Raw genomic sequence first — 14,034 nt, 5'->3', positions numbered from 1 at the left:
AGCGAACTGGTTCGTTAATGCATAGTACGGATACTTCGGGAAGAGACAAAACTGACTGAGCTTGCTCGTTTGTTGTCCACCGTTGAAAGTGGAGGATATTAATTTCGGTCTGTCTGTCATTTCGTTCGTCTGTCTGTAGTTCTGTCTGTCTGCAACACTTTCATTTTCCTGATATATTCACAATATTTTAGATTATACAATGAAATTTTACACAACTCACTATGGTCTATGAACAATTCCTTTTGACTTTGAGGTCAAAAGGTCAAGGTAAAACATTCAAAATTCTGTCTGATTTAAAACTTTGTTTCTGCGCAATGTTTCGAGAAGCCTTTAAGCTTTTGGAAAGAAATTTTATACAACAATTACTGTACCTATGGCGAAAGGAAGACCCCTATTTTTTCGTGACTGTGTGTAAAAATTTCATTTCCAGTCAATATCTAAAAACACTTTTGAGTTTTTACAAGTAAAGGAGACTCAGATTCTCTGACTGAATAAGCTTGTTTTTTCATCGAATGAGACTATTTAGGTTGTGGCCATCAAATTTAGGAATTTATAGTTTTGTTCCGTTATAGTTAGGGATCTGAGACATGAATTTGCAAGTCTAACTTTTAAAAAATTTATTTCAATTCTACTTTTTTCACATTTCAAGTTAAAATTTAGTTAGCTACTCCAAATTAAGATAGTTAACAAAATGAAAAAAAATTACGGATGTATTATGCAAAGATTAAGCTTAACAAAGCATACATGTTATATGCAAATGGGACCTGTATGCATGATTTTTTTTTCTTTTCTAAAAGTACTAGAAAATGCACCGGGTATTTCAGCGGTCCTTTATCGACATTCTCAATTAAGTGTTAAGTATGGCTATTACGGTATCGTAGGGACAAACGCGTCTCCACTGTCTAAACACAGTAGCACCGAGTGATTCAGCCGACATGACATACTCCAACAGGGGTAATAGTGAAGCTTATGAGACCCCGTTTGTTGGCCGTGGGATTGTTAAAACTGCCATAATGCTCATGCTCCCACCCCCTTTCCTAAAACCCTGTAAATCCGATAAGATTGGTTTATAACTTCATTCATGGAATTATGCTTTGTGAATTTGAACTTTAATTAATATTATACTTTCTGTCCTTTTAACGTAGCTACGGATAGCGATCACGTGACATTGCATGTGAATTCTAAATTAAGAATTTTTCGGTTGGCTTATTCCGGAAATGCGCATAGTTCAATATGGCGGACTGCAAGTTGTAAACAACGTGCTCCGAGAACAGTACACGGGAAACGTTATAGGAAGGCTCAGCTGTAAAGGTAGATCAAGTAAATTACAGCGAATGAGAGAATATAACATCTTAAGAAACAGAAAACAATAAAACCTTTTTATGAACTAAAATGTCTGTGTATCGCAAACGACTGACTAGCACCCCCTATATTCCAAAGGAGACGACGCAGCTGGTTAGGCCTACATGTAAATGGGACTGATAGTACTGTACTATTTATGGATTTACCGACACTTTCCACGGGAAATCCCGGCCCCGAAAGGAATACGATGGAGAGGATTATGATCACTGTTGATATCAACTTAAAAGTATAGCTCTTGGTAAGTCATATCTATAGATAAATTTACATGACATACTTTCATAATAATAGGCCTATTTTAATTCAGCATTAAACTTAACATTAGTAAATTCAGAGAATGTAATATAGGGACTGTCATTCATTTGATGGGGGTGGGAGGGCGGGGGGGGGGGGCAAATTTTATGGGTGTCAGATTATGTATTTACAGTGAAGGACAGATAATTTATTTTTATTTCCAAGATCACTGGGGGCCTAATTTTTGTCAGATTGTACCTAAGATATTTTTCTACTCAAAAAATTCCACATTTATAATCATTTAGGGTATTTCGATTCACCTTTAAAGTATTTACATTTTGACTTACAAAAATAATTTTGAGGATAAAACATGTTTGAAAATTAAAATTAATTTATCAATAATCAGGTAAATTTTGTGTAAATTATAATTATTTTTGTTGCTCTGAGTGAGTGTTTCAGTTTGGTAAAATTTACAGTAGCCCTGCAGGGCAAGTTTAAAGGCATGTTTAGTAGTCCAAACTCAATATTCAGTTGTCGCGGGCCAGCGGACTACCCTTAGTGTCGAACCCTAGCTGGACAGATTATTTTTGTTTTTCTTCACTGGTAAAAACTGTGTCAGTGTGGTAAACATTGAAACTGTTTACATGTTGTTAGCTGGTCTGATGAAATTGACAAATCTTTATATTACTGCTGCTGTATAGTTAGAATATTGGCCAGGCAGTGGGGCATTTTAATTTAATATTAGATTTACTGGTTAAAAAGTGATTTGCCAATCAACTAATATAATTAAATTTTGGTTTTGCTGGTATACATGTATATTTATTTGATCTATTTTTTTTTCAGCCATCAAGATGGTACATTCTGGTATAGGACCACCAACCCATAGCAGACCAGGGGATCTTGATTTCAGCAAAATAGTGATAATGGTTAAGTCATCATTTAAATTTTTTATGCCAAATTTAATAAGTGTAGAAAATTGGCAATTTACATGTATGAGGTGTAAACTTTTGCAAGTTATATATACATGTATGTAATATGTAATGGTTTGGGCCATGGATGTATATCGTCCAGGGTAGCTCAGTCTGTATAGCACATGACTAGTGATGCAGGGATCTCAGGTTTGATTCCCGGTCCATCCATACATTTTCTCTTTTCCTGTTACATATACATGTTTTTTCATCGAAATTCTATATATAAGATATAGACATCGTGGGAAATATATTTTGACGTTGACTGCAGATAATATTGTATTTGTTAAATTTTATAAATTACAGATAGATTCATCAGTACAGAGTACAAGGTATATGAATGTGAAGTCCAGACCATTCATGCTGATGATGATTCAACTACTGCAGATCGACGGCAGAATGACTTTCCATCCCTTCCAGAAAAGAGCAGGACAAGAATCGCTTGTTGAAAATAAACTAACATAGTCAATAGACTACTTTTCTTTGTCAGCTTTATATTACCGGGTACATGTATCTCTTGATTGAGTGTTACATTTAAAGTGGAAACTAATCACTCCACATATAGATTTTTTTTTTCCATTTTTCATATTTAATCTACCCTGTTTTATGTCTGGTGTGGTAATAGATCACTCCACATGCAGTCTTTCATGTTTAATGTACTATGTTATGTATTGTATACGTCAGTTGCAGTATTACACTGCTGTAGAGTGTAGATTATTCTTTTTTTAAAAAAATGTATGCATAATTTAATGTCGACTTGTGATGTCGGGTTTAGTAATAGGCCAATCAACAGATATTCTCTATTATGCATAATCTACACTGTGAGTGTTTTTCAGGCTTTTTAATAAGCTGCTCCAGATATTCATGTAGAATCTTTTTTTTTTTAACTTTTTATATAAAATGTCCTGCATCAAGTGTTATGTCCCAGTGCAGCATTGTCATTTTTTTTTTAGCTCACCTGAGCCGAAGGCTCAAGTGAGCTTTTCTGATCACATTTTGTCCGTCGTCCGTCCGTCTGTCTGTCCGTCCGTCTGTCCGTCTGTCTGTCTGTCCGTGTTTACGAGAGTGCATTTATTGGGTATTTTTCATGCCAAGATTGTACTTATTGGGTACTTTTTGCTTATTGGGTATACCCAATAAGAAGTATCGCTGAATATGCTTAAAACACCCTAATTGGGTATTTGCAGGTTAGTACCCAACAAAACTTGGACACGACGATTTGTCCAAAAAAGTGTCCAAAAAGTTGCTTTCACGGACGCACCGTGTTTTGTTGTTTCAGTTTTACATTCGGAACTCTAAATTCTCGAGAGTTCCGAAAATCAATTTCCGTTGATCCTGATCATAACAACGCTTCTTTTCATGGAAAAAAATATGGCGACTAAGAAACACTTAATGTCAACAAGATTTTCTGATTAACAAGAGAAAAGGTAAGTTTATTCGATTAATATTTATCCATTGCTGGGTTCTTGTTTAAGGAAAATAGATTTTAATGTAATTTTGAAAACAAGTGTGCACAAAATCAAAATAGATATATCGGAACAATTAATCCCAAGTTGCACTTGTTTGTATTTTGAATTTTCTCTGTCTTTTAAACTCTCTTGAGGGCGAGAAGTATTTAGTAAATGATCGTATATTGTTAGATAATCTTAAATAAATCGAAAGTGTTTATTATTTAATTTATATTATAACCAACTAAGTATGTTCTGACAATGTATATTGGAAAGGGAAATGAAAATTTTAACAATCATGTGTTCATAAATCAGCTGTAAATTACCGGTTCAGGTAGACAGTATTACAATCGCAAAGTGAGCTGAGATGATGATAAATGGGATAATTGACAACAACTAAATAATTGTATGTAAGTTTATCTCATATGATAGGTAACTTAAGAGATTCATTGTATTACTGAAAAACTTTCAGTCAAAACAGTGCTTCTTTCTGTCTTTGATTTTGACTATGAGTGTCTGCTTTATTTTGATTTTTTTTTTAAATATTGTTTTTGTCATTTGTTTTAATTACAGGGTAATTTAAAACAATACTGAAATCGATATAGGGCTACTATAACTATTTCACATGATGGGTGTGTAATTAGCATCGCGCTACACCCGGGGCTTCCATTTTTGAGGATGGGGCTAGTGGTTTTCTGCACTGAGGAATCCCCTTGGGCTATCAGGAATTCAAATGTAATACATGAAAAGCACCACCAGTATTTTCACTCTTTTTTGCTATTAAATCCCCTAATATGGAAATATTCCAGACAGCATGCTCATACTATCCATAAATCTCCACAACTGCATCCATTTTGCAGTACTACAAGACTGATTTACTTAAAAACGATCTTTTATTTCCTAATTTGAATTCCCCTCTTTCCCTTGTTTAATATAGCAATATTTGCTTGTACATATATCCCTCACAGATATCTCATTATTATATTATATACATTCACTCAATCAGCTCAATGATAAGTGTCATTAAAATACAAAATTAAGTAAAGAAATATAATTAATACATTTAAATTAAAGCTTTTCATACAATTCGGAGCAAGGAGAACACCTCGTTTCATCTAATAATACGATATTATCTTCTCTGTAATGTGTTATTTAAATCTTCTGTATTTTCTTCCGAGTCGGAGAAAATTCCGAGAATCCAAATTAAATTTTGATATCTTCATAACGCAATTGACTTAGATTTTGTAATTTACGGAAAATTTCTATCTTTATCATGTTTATATAAAGTAATGATACAAATAATAAGTTCTTATAATTTTAGTCTAATAATTTTCATTGTACATACGCCATATATGGCTTTAAATGATTCAAGATGATTTTTGCTTCGTTTTAATTAGACGAACTAGTGAATGACCAGAAGAGGAATATTTAAAATCGTTTTTTTCATTTTTTTAAATCATTAATTTATATATGATTAAATTTTACTAGCGAAAATTAAATTAAACTTTAATTTTAAAAGGAATCATCTGTAGTTAATACCCTGACTTTATTCAATGTTACTTTTTAATTTTTGCCTCTATATTTGGGCTTGTCACTTTTTACTCGGGGATAGTAACTTTATTGCCACAAAGTTGTGGATTAGTACTTGATTTTCTTTATTGCACAGCGATGACTATGATTTAATAGCACAAAAAGCTAATGGGTTTACGTATGCGAATTTATATGATTAATGCTTACTTGTGATTTTAGGATAACTGGAGATAATGATTCCTTTTTTTCCATTGATATTACATAAATATTTTCCTAAGTATTATGTTACAATAAATTGGTTTAGATTTTTTATAAACGTAATCAATACTTACAATGGAAATTAAAACCATAATCATGTTCATTGAGGATTTTCAATATGTAACAGGTCAAACAGGAACTTCAATTGTGAACATTGCAGAGAACACACTCATCAGAAGATGTCCCTCAGAAATGGGACAATTGTAAGTAATCAGTAAAATGATCAGGAATACTAAGTACTTCATGCCAACCATAATATTTTTAGAGACATTTTCGCTTCTTAAATTAGAAGAGATAGAGGGAAAAACTTGTACATACTACATAACTACTAGGCAACCAACCTTTAACTGCAGGAAAGCTTTTGGTATGTGCAATACAGCTACATAAAACCTCTTTAGTATTCATGTTAAGTTTGAGAAAGTCCCTTAGTATTTTTTCTAGTGTTTGCCAACATTTTTCATGCACACTGTTTGCTTGATTGTACTATCATTTTATTTTAAATTCTTCAGATGCCCTTTACCTTTGCCAGTTTAGAATCATTTGTTTTAAGGGCATTTGAGGGTTGGTTCCAGAACTTAATTAATTGTAAAATAAATACTGGGGTATTATACGGTCATAGGTTATGTTAATACATGTATAACATGAATATACAAGAAAAGAAACAATACTAGATATCACTTTAAAGAAATAAAACAGCTTCATCTTGTAGGTGTATTTTATTTAAGGATCACTTCTTCATGTCTGATGTGCTGAAAGTTATTCATAAGGCCGGAATTAAAAATATCTTTGTTTCCCCTGACCCGACCCTAAATTTTCAAATTGGGTCGGTAGGTAGGTGAACAATTTTATTTTCTGACAGCAGTTTTGAAAAAAAATTCTAAAATTAAATGGAAAATTATCTTTATAAATAAGAAAAGTACAAAGAAAGAGATTTGTGAACAAAATACTAAGTATCGTACATATGCCGTTTAAAAGCAAAATTCATGATTAATTAGTTATTATTTAGTTGAATTTGTGAAATATCTCATGGCATTATATTTATATAAATTGAATAAAATTGACAAGATTCACAAATACACAAAGACATATGAGTATATTTTTTCAAACCTTCCATCAGCGTTCAGAGCTTATAGATTATCAATGTACTTTTTTTGAGGGCCATGAGATTTGCTGTGGGTCTGGAGCATTTTGCTTTGGAGTTAGAAGTTAAGTGGGTAAATTTAAATCGCAGGTTCAAATCCCAATGAGTAACGTTGAAAACGGTCCTTGAAAGGGGACCATAAAAACTTTTGTCCAGTGTCGCAGAAGATGTGGCTCAAAAAGGATCCCCACTGCTTAATGGCAAAGAGTGCTGAGTACGTCTAAATTTGGAGGAATGGAGAATGTTTAAATGTCGTCCTAACAAATCTCGAAGGGATTAAAAGCAAGGACACAACCTTAAGGGCCTAATTAAAGAAATATACACTGGACGTCTCGGGAACCTGAATCATGATTTCAAAAATATTTGGAAAGCGTATGTTAACTATATTTAATTGAACCAAACCGACACTACAAATGATGAAAATGCTATATATAATGTCATAGTCACGAAGTTTAACCACTAAATAAAGGCATGAAGAAAGGACATCTGAATTATATTTATCAGGATGAATATGCAGACATATTTACAACAACTCCTATGGTTCCATAATGGCATATAGTAAACATAGGAACATAGATGAACTGCTTATTAGATCAAAACTCAAATCAAATAAAATGCAGTGAAATTGAATGATGTGTTCACTAGGTGGACCCCTCGTGTACTCATGAGGTGAACCTTAGCATGTATGACGTACCTTAAATTCAAAGACAGGTTTGTTTGTTGTTTAACGTCCCTTTCGAAAATTTATTCACTCACATGGAGACGCCAAGATACCTCTGAAACACTCATATTTAGTCATAGTAAATTTTATTATCGAATTGTTTCAAGAGTGAAGAATTCCAATGTGCTAAAAGCGAAAGATTGAGACGCCGCCATTGTTTTATGAAGAGCTAATGCCCCGGCCTATATTTACATCCACTGAATATGTTCTCCTTTATTTCTTAAGAAACCCCATTGCGTTCATCACTGCATAAACTACAGTAGGCATGTCGCCTGCACAGATTTCTTAATCAGTGGCTGTTCCATCAATTAAACGTATAAAGACGTTTGCATCATTAATACAATAATTAATCTTTTTAATCCTACTTTAATTGATTATTTAAACAGATATAAATATAAACAAATTTTATGCTTACGCGAGTTATATATTTTTTCTGCAAAAGCAGTTTCCGTTCATTCCAGTTATAACAAACAAAGAAAGCATTCTGTTTAAATAATCACACCTGGACGTCATTTGTTTCCAACAAATGTTTGAAAATCACTGTAGAACAATGTTGGCCGTTCTGATAAAAACTGATTTTGATATACATGTAATTGTGTTTTATAAAACTTGGTTAACAATAAAAAAAAATATTTGAATTATCATATTAAAAAAATCTTTTCAGTCGGTGCGCTTTAATTGGGTCGGTCGCGTAAGTGGAAACAAAGGTATTTTTTATTTTGGCCTAATCTGTTTGAATGTAATTTTTCATATTTACAACTTCTATCCAGCTTAGTCAATTTTAATTAAATTTTATGCAAATCATACCCCAGGAAGGGGGGATGAGGTGTCAAGTGTGTCTCTGTCCCTGTCAATATAATTTCAAAGCAGTGAGTAAGGTTTGTGTCAATTTTAAATCTTCTTTAGCAGAACCATTGGGCTAAAAACAATACTAATGTGAAAGCTTTATCATTAAGTGTAGAGATGTTTTTGAAGATTATGTACCCCTAATGTACTGATAGTGTTACATTAGAAGTCTAAAATTTTCAAGGAATAGGTGTAAAATCTTTTAAAATCTCCTTCTTAACAATCAGAAACTAACATACTGTCTAATTAATATGCAACATCGTTTTGTGTGTTGAATGATGATTCCATTTTGATAAAATTATGGCGGATGGGGGGGGGGGGGGGTAGGATGAAGATGCAGTTAGACATAGAAGAAGAAAAAAGAGTTGATAGAATTTAGTTTTTCTTCCATTTTATTTATCAATACATATTTCTGAATGAAATAAACTTCTACTTCTTGGTTGTGTTTGATCAACATAAAGGGTGATCTTGCTGTAGTCAGGAAAAACATACGCAAAGAAATGCCTTTATCTAATTGTAGAATGAACTAGAGCCGAGCTCGTTGCAAAGCAACGAGTAGGTCTTCGTCGGAGCTGCGGACAGGGAGAAATGAACTTGGGTCAAGGTCATGCCACGTTCTAATGTTAAAGCAATCTTTTAAGGGTAGATCTCATTTTATTTATGTTTTACTATTAAAAAAGATAGTAAAGGAATGTTTGCAACCTTGACCTTGTTAAAATGACCTTACGTCACACCATGACACACGCTGGTGAAAAGCAAAGCCAATTTGTGTGCTACCGTATTGACGAATTCTTAAGCTATACTTTTTTCGATAGGCCTTGTCAAAGCTAATACGTATATACATGTGTAAATCTAGGTATGAAAGCGTTATCCTTTCTTTATCAAAAGTCATGGTCAATTTTAGGCAATGTTTAAATTTTGGAAAAGCCTGTTAAACTTCAAGGTCAAAGGGTCAAAAATCATAATGAATTTTCAAAGGCGTTGACACGGGTAATACATTACATGTTTATAAAATGAAAGCTTTCAATAGTTATGGTCAATTTAAAGTAATGTTATTTTTTAAGTAGGTCAAGCTCCAAGATCAAGGTCACGGGGTTAAAAATCACAGTATATTTGAAAATCACATGTCACAAGTAATGCACATGTGAAATATGAAAGTCCTAATTCAACTCATTCAATAGTTATTATCAAGTTTAAAGTTCTCGTGACAGATGGACACTGTCAGACTGGTTGACAAATAAGGTTTGATGTGCCCTAATAAAAAAAAATACACGTTATTTGAACATGATAAATTGAGAAATACGAATAATAAAAAAATAGAAAATATTAGAAAAAATTGCGCTGAAGCTATATTCAATATCCGTGTTTTTCAACTGCTTGAATCTAAAAATATTATTTACCGTGTGTCTCTAGCACATTCCTTAAATTTTTCTACAGTTAAACATTCCTTACAATCGTTTTTAATAGTACTAGTCCTTCTGAGCCTGAATTTGAGATAATGCTGTATGTGTAGCACTGTAGCTCTCTGGTGATCCATCTCAAATTTTTAAGAACAGCTAGCGAGCTACAGATCTGCAGCTAGACAATTGTCATAAAGTTAATTTTACAAATTCATTTGAAATGTAACAGAATTGAATTTTATGAAAAGAATTATTTCTAATGCTTATTTTTAACATATGCTAAAATTATTTACCTATCAAGTTAAGTTAAGACAGTAAAAAGCAATTTGTCACTCAGTATTTATCTAAGGAATAAGTGTCAATCCTCAACCTCAAAGAGCGTTCTACTTGTATGATAATTGCGTATGTGACTATCCCGGACGTGAACATTAGATGTATTGGACATTCCGTATCAAGAAAATATAGCTTTACTCTGGACTATTCCGAGTTACCAAAACATTTGTGTGTATGTCCATGTGTGAGCGTTTCAACCTGTCTTTGTTTTATGTGACTTGACTTGATTTATTTTTCAAAATACAAACTTTAACTTTTTATTGCTTGGCTTTCGTTTTATAAATCATTTGTGTTACTTTCACCAATTATATTCTATTAACTTTGTTAACGTTGAATTGCTAAAAACAATAGTGTAAAAATCTAGAATGAAAATAATGAATGTAACAAATAAAATTATTAATTGTCGAAAATGCAATGCAAAATTCGGGAAATCAAATGCAGCGAAAACTGGTACCCCCCCCCCCCCCAAAAAAAAAAAAAAAAAACACTACACTGTAGTACATGTAGTACATGTACACACTTGATGCTCGATTGTATACTCTAATCGGCACAAGTTTTAGAAATTAAAAAGTTTATGAATAAGAAAATTTAGTGACGCGTACTTATCTTTGCCGACTTTTTAAAAAAAATTATTTGACAACCTGCGAATTAAAAAAAAATATCGCGTATGATTATTGGTTTATATTATAATAGGTTATGGATTAATCATGGATTTCAACCCCAGCCCTGGCCTGCCATTCTCGAGTCTGAAGGAAAGCATTGTATCATTTCAGGGGGGTTAGGTATCGCAATGAGTGGAAATTTGATAATTTAATCTCTTTTAGTGTAAGGCTTGGAATATTTGTTTGAAATTACAGGAAGCAATTTTGAATTTGTAAGAAAAATTTCTAATTCTTCATTTTTTTTCTCGTATTCTTAAAGCTCATATATGTTGGGTGCTCTTCTGTGTAAAACAGCATGTACTTAGTTAATATCAAGTACATGCACATAAAATCGTGTCATTGTGATATTCTAGCTTTTTATTCGATGAAATAAAAGAAATTTATAATTTAATTTTCGATTTTCATGAGAATTGAAAACGTCACTTCCACTTACAATTTACTCATGTTTGTTTGTAATTGCTATTATAAACAACATCGCAATTTTTCCTGAAATGATTTAAGCAACTAGAATAACTTGATATAGGCCCGTATACATGTAACGATTGCAATTACTTCAAAGTCGAGAGGGAGACGATGGCGCCTAAATACACGGTGTAGTACCTAAACGGTTGCTATCCGAACAAAATAGCGTTCAGTGTTGCTATTCGAAATTTCTACGGCTGCTATCAGAAATAAATATGTTTGAGTCGCTTGGAAGAAGTTGTAAAACTGTGAAATCGAGACCCCAAATCAATGTAGATATTGAAAAATCTAAGTGCACGGAACAAGTAAGGCATTTCTATAAATGTTGTCATTTGTATTTTGTAGAATAGTCATCTAATAATTTTGAATTAGTAGAATCTCCGAAGCCTGTATCAAATCTCAAGTCAATACACACCCAGTTTTCATGCCTTTTTTTAATTTATCTATTATTTAGATTGTGTTTATTGTGGTATGTGAAGATGCGTCAATATACAATAATACTTACAAATGATTAAAACTATTCAAAAGTGTATTGTGAAAGAGATTTTTGGATGAAACACGATTTTTTAAAGTAACGGTTGCTATCAGAGTCTTAGCGTATCCTGCACCGGCTATAAACTGAAAACATCTCATCGGTTGCTATTTGAAAATTACTCTTATTTCTATCAATTAAATATTAAATAAAGCTATGGCAGCAAATGCCTAAAATAGTTAAATATCCCAAACAGCATCTAAAATACATGTTTTTTATGCAGTGGACTTGAACCAACTTAATTCTGAGACGTAAGTTCGATTTTAAAAGGCGGGAGGGGGGGGGGTACATTGATAAAAAAAATGGAAAATTGTCGAACTTTTTCAGTTACATTTTTTCAGGCGCTAGCACCTTTTCTTGTTTGATTATACTGCCAAAGGCTTACCCCCCCCCCACCTTTTCAAAGATAGACTTAGTATAGACATTGAAAATTGCTGCTGGGTTTTACCCCCCCCCCTTACTTTCCACAGATACGTTGCAGTATAGGTTTAACATTGGGAAAGTGGTGCTTTTTGGAAAAACAATTTAGGTAATGAAGTTCCCCCCACCTCACCCCACCCCTACTGGGTTTATTTTGGAGATCTAAAAAATTTCTTATCGTTAACCCCCCTCTTTTAATTTGCTTCCGACGCCAATGACGCAATAAAAAGGGCGTGTAGGGGAGGGGGGTTATGCTTGGAAAAAAGTCACCTTTTTAATAAACATTTTAAAAGTAAAGGTTATGTTTGGGAAAAAAGGGGGGGGGGGGGGTCGACGTTCCTGTTACTCTAACGAATGCAGACAATAATCAAAACATTGACCCCCCTCGCCCTATTAAAATTTTCACGAATTATTTAATTTATATAGGTAAAACAAGACAAGCCCCTATCTTCACTCCCCCCCCCCCCCCCACCCCATCAAAAAGAACGAAGGGTTTTAAGATAGACGGGCCCCCCTTTTTTTTCAATAAATTCATAATTTTTGGACTTTGGAGTGTTTGACAGGCTCATCATTTTTTTTTTCTTACAGAAAATTTTCTTAACAAAAAAGAGGAAATAAAGCATACCCCCCTTTTTTTCCCTTTAATGAACATGAACATCATATGAACATCCTACCTTTAAAATTGGAAGATAATGTAAACTCATCCGGTATATACTTACATTATTGTCTACGTTTTTTTATGTACATTGTGCATTTCTGCAGGAATCATGAACGTTGGACACTGGGAAAACTTCATGTGGGGTTTATTCATTTTTCAATTTAGATGTTTTTTTTTGATAGAGATTAATAATCTGTAGGTTTATGTTTGGATAGGTAGACTTAGTAAACGTTTCAGAAAAAAGAATATACTAGTAATAGGTTCAATAGTCACATGAATTAATTGCTGACAGTTTTGTAATTCTTTTACTATAGGCGTCGGAACAATTGAAAAGGGTGGGGGGGGGGTTAACAAATAAAAACATAAATTTTCCCAATTTTCAATGACTAAATTATGTATACATGTATCTTTGCAAAAAAATAGGACGGCTAAGCCCCCCCCCCCCCTTTCCCAAGGATATATATATATATGTATATTATACATGTACATAAACCTCCCCTATTCATATTATACATATAAACATAAACAAAGTAACATACACAACAAGTAAATAATTTAGAAAGAATATATAGAAGGAACATTTAGAATATACATGTGGTTTCCTTCACAGATGTAAATTGGGGATGGTTTAATAAAATTTGAAAACCTAAACCTTTTCCAATAGTAACCGGTGCTGTTGTCTAATAGTAGCCGTTACATAAGTTTCTCCTAATAAAACGCTCTGATTTTTGAAAACCCCTCAAAGCGGGCAAATTTTATAAAATAACCAATAATATTGACAAATACACAACGAACTGTCGATTCATTTTTATCAAAAACCTAAAAATTCTGACGCAGTTTCAATATATTTCTTCCGTGCATGTAAATGTGTCCAACGCTTTCGACAGTTTTCGTCTTATATATCAGCAATCCTTTAATTCATTAAAATTCTAAATAGACATGTTAGTTTTAGAAGGTATGTTGCGTTCCGTAGGGTGAAATACCAAGCAGCGAAACTTAGATAATTGAATGATTGACCGTTTTGTTGAGCCAGCGAGGAAAAATACTTACAATTTCGTCCAT

General features: G+C 33.0%; 1 long non-coding RNA gene across 1 annotated transcript; it reads left to right on the top strand.

The window, feature by feature from the left end:
• The first annotated feature begins 1,462 nt into the window (after positions 1-1,462).
• LOC134270994 (uncharacterized) lies at positions 1,463-3,495 on the top strand. The gene is made up of 3 exons (XR_009992927.1): positions 1,463-1,600; positions 2,437-2,519; positions 2,868-3,495. It is a non-coding gene; the product is annotated as an uncharacterized LOC134270994 (long non-coding RNA).
• The last annotated feature ends 10,539 nt before the right edge of the window (positions 3,496-14,034 follow it).

This window comes from Saccostrea cucullata, unplaced genomic scaffold, assembly GCF_032062105.1.
Source record: "Saccostrea cucullata isolate Sc308-1 unplaced genomic scaffold, CSIRO_AGI_Scuc_v1 ctg8488, whole genome shotgun sequence".
NCBI lineage: Eukaryota > Metazoa > Mollusca > Bivalvia > Ostreida > Ostreidae > Saccostrea > Saccostrea cuccullata.
This window is presented reverse-complemented; position numbering and strand designations above follow the sequence as displayed.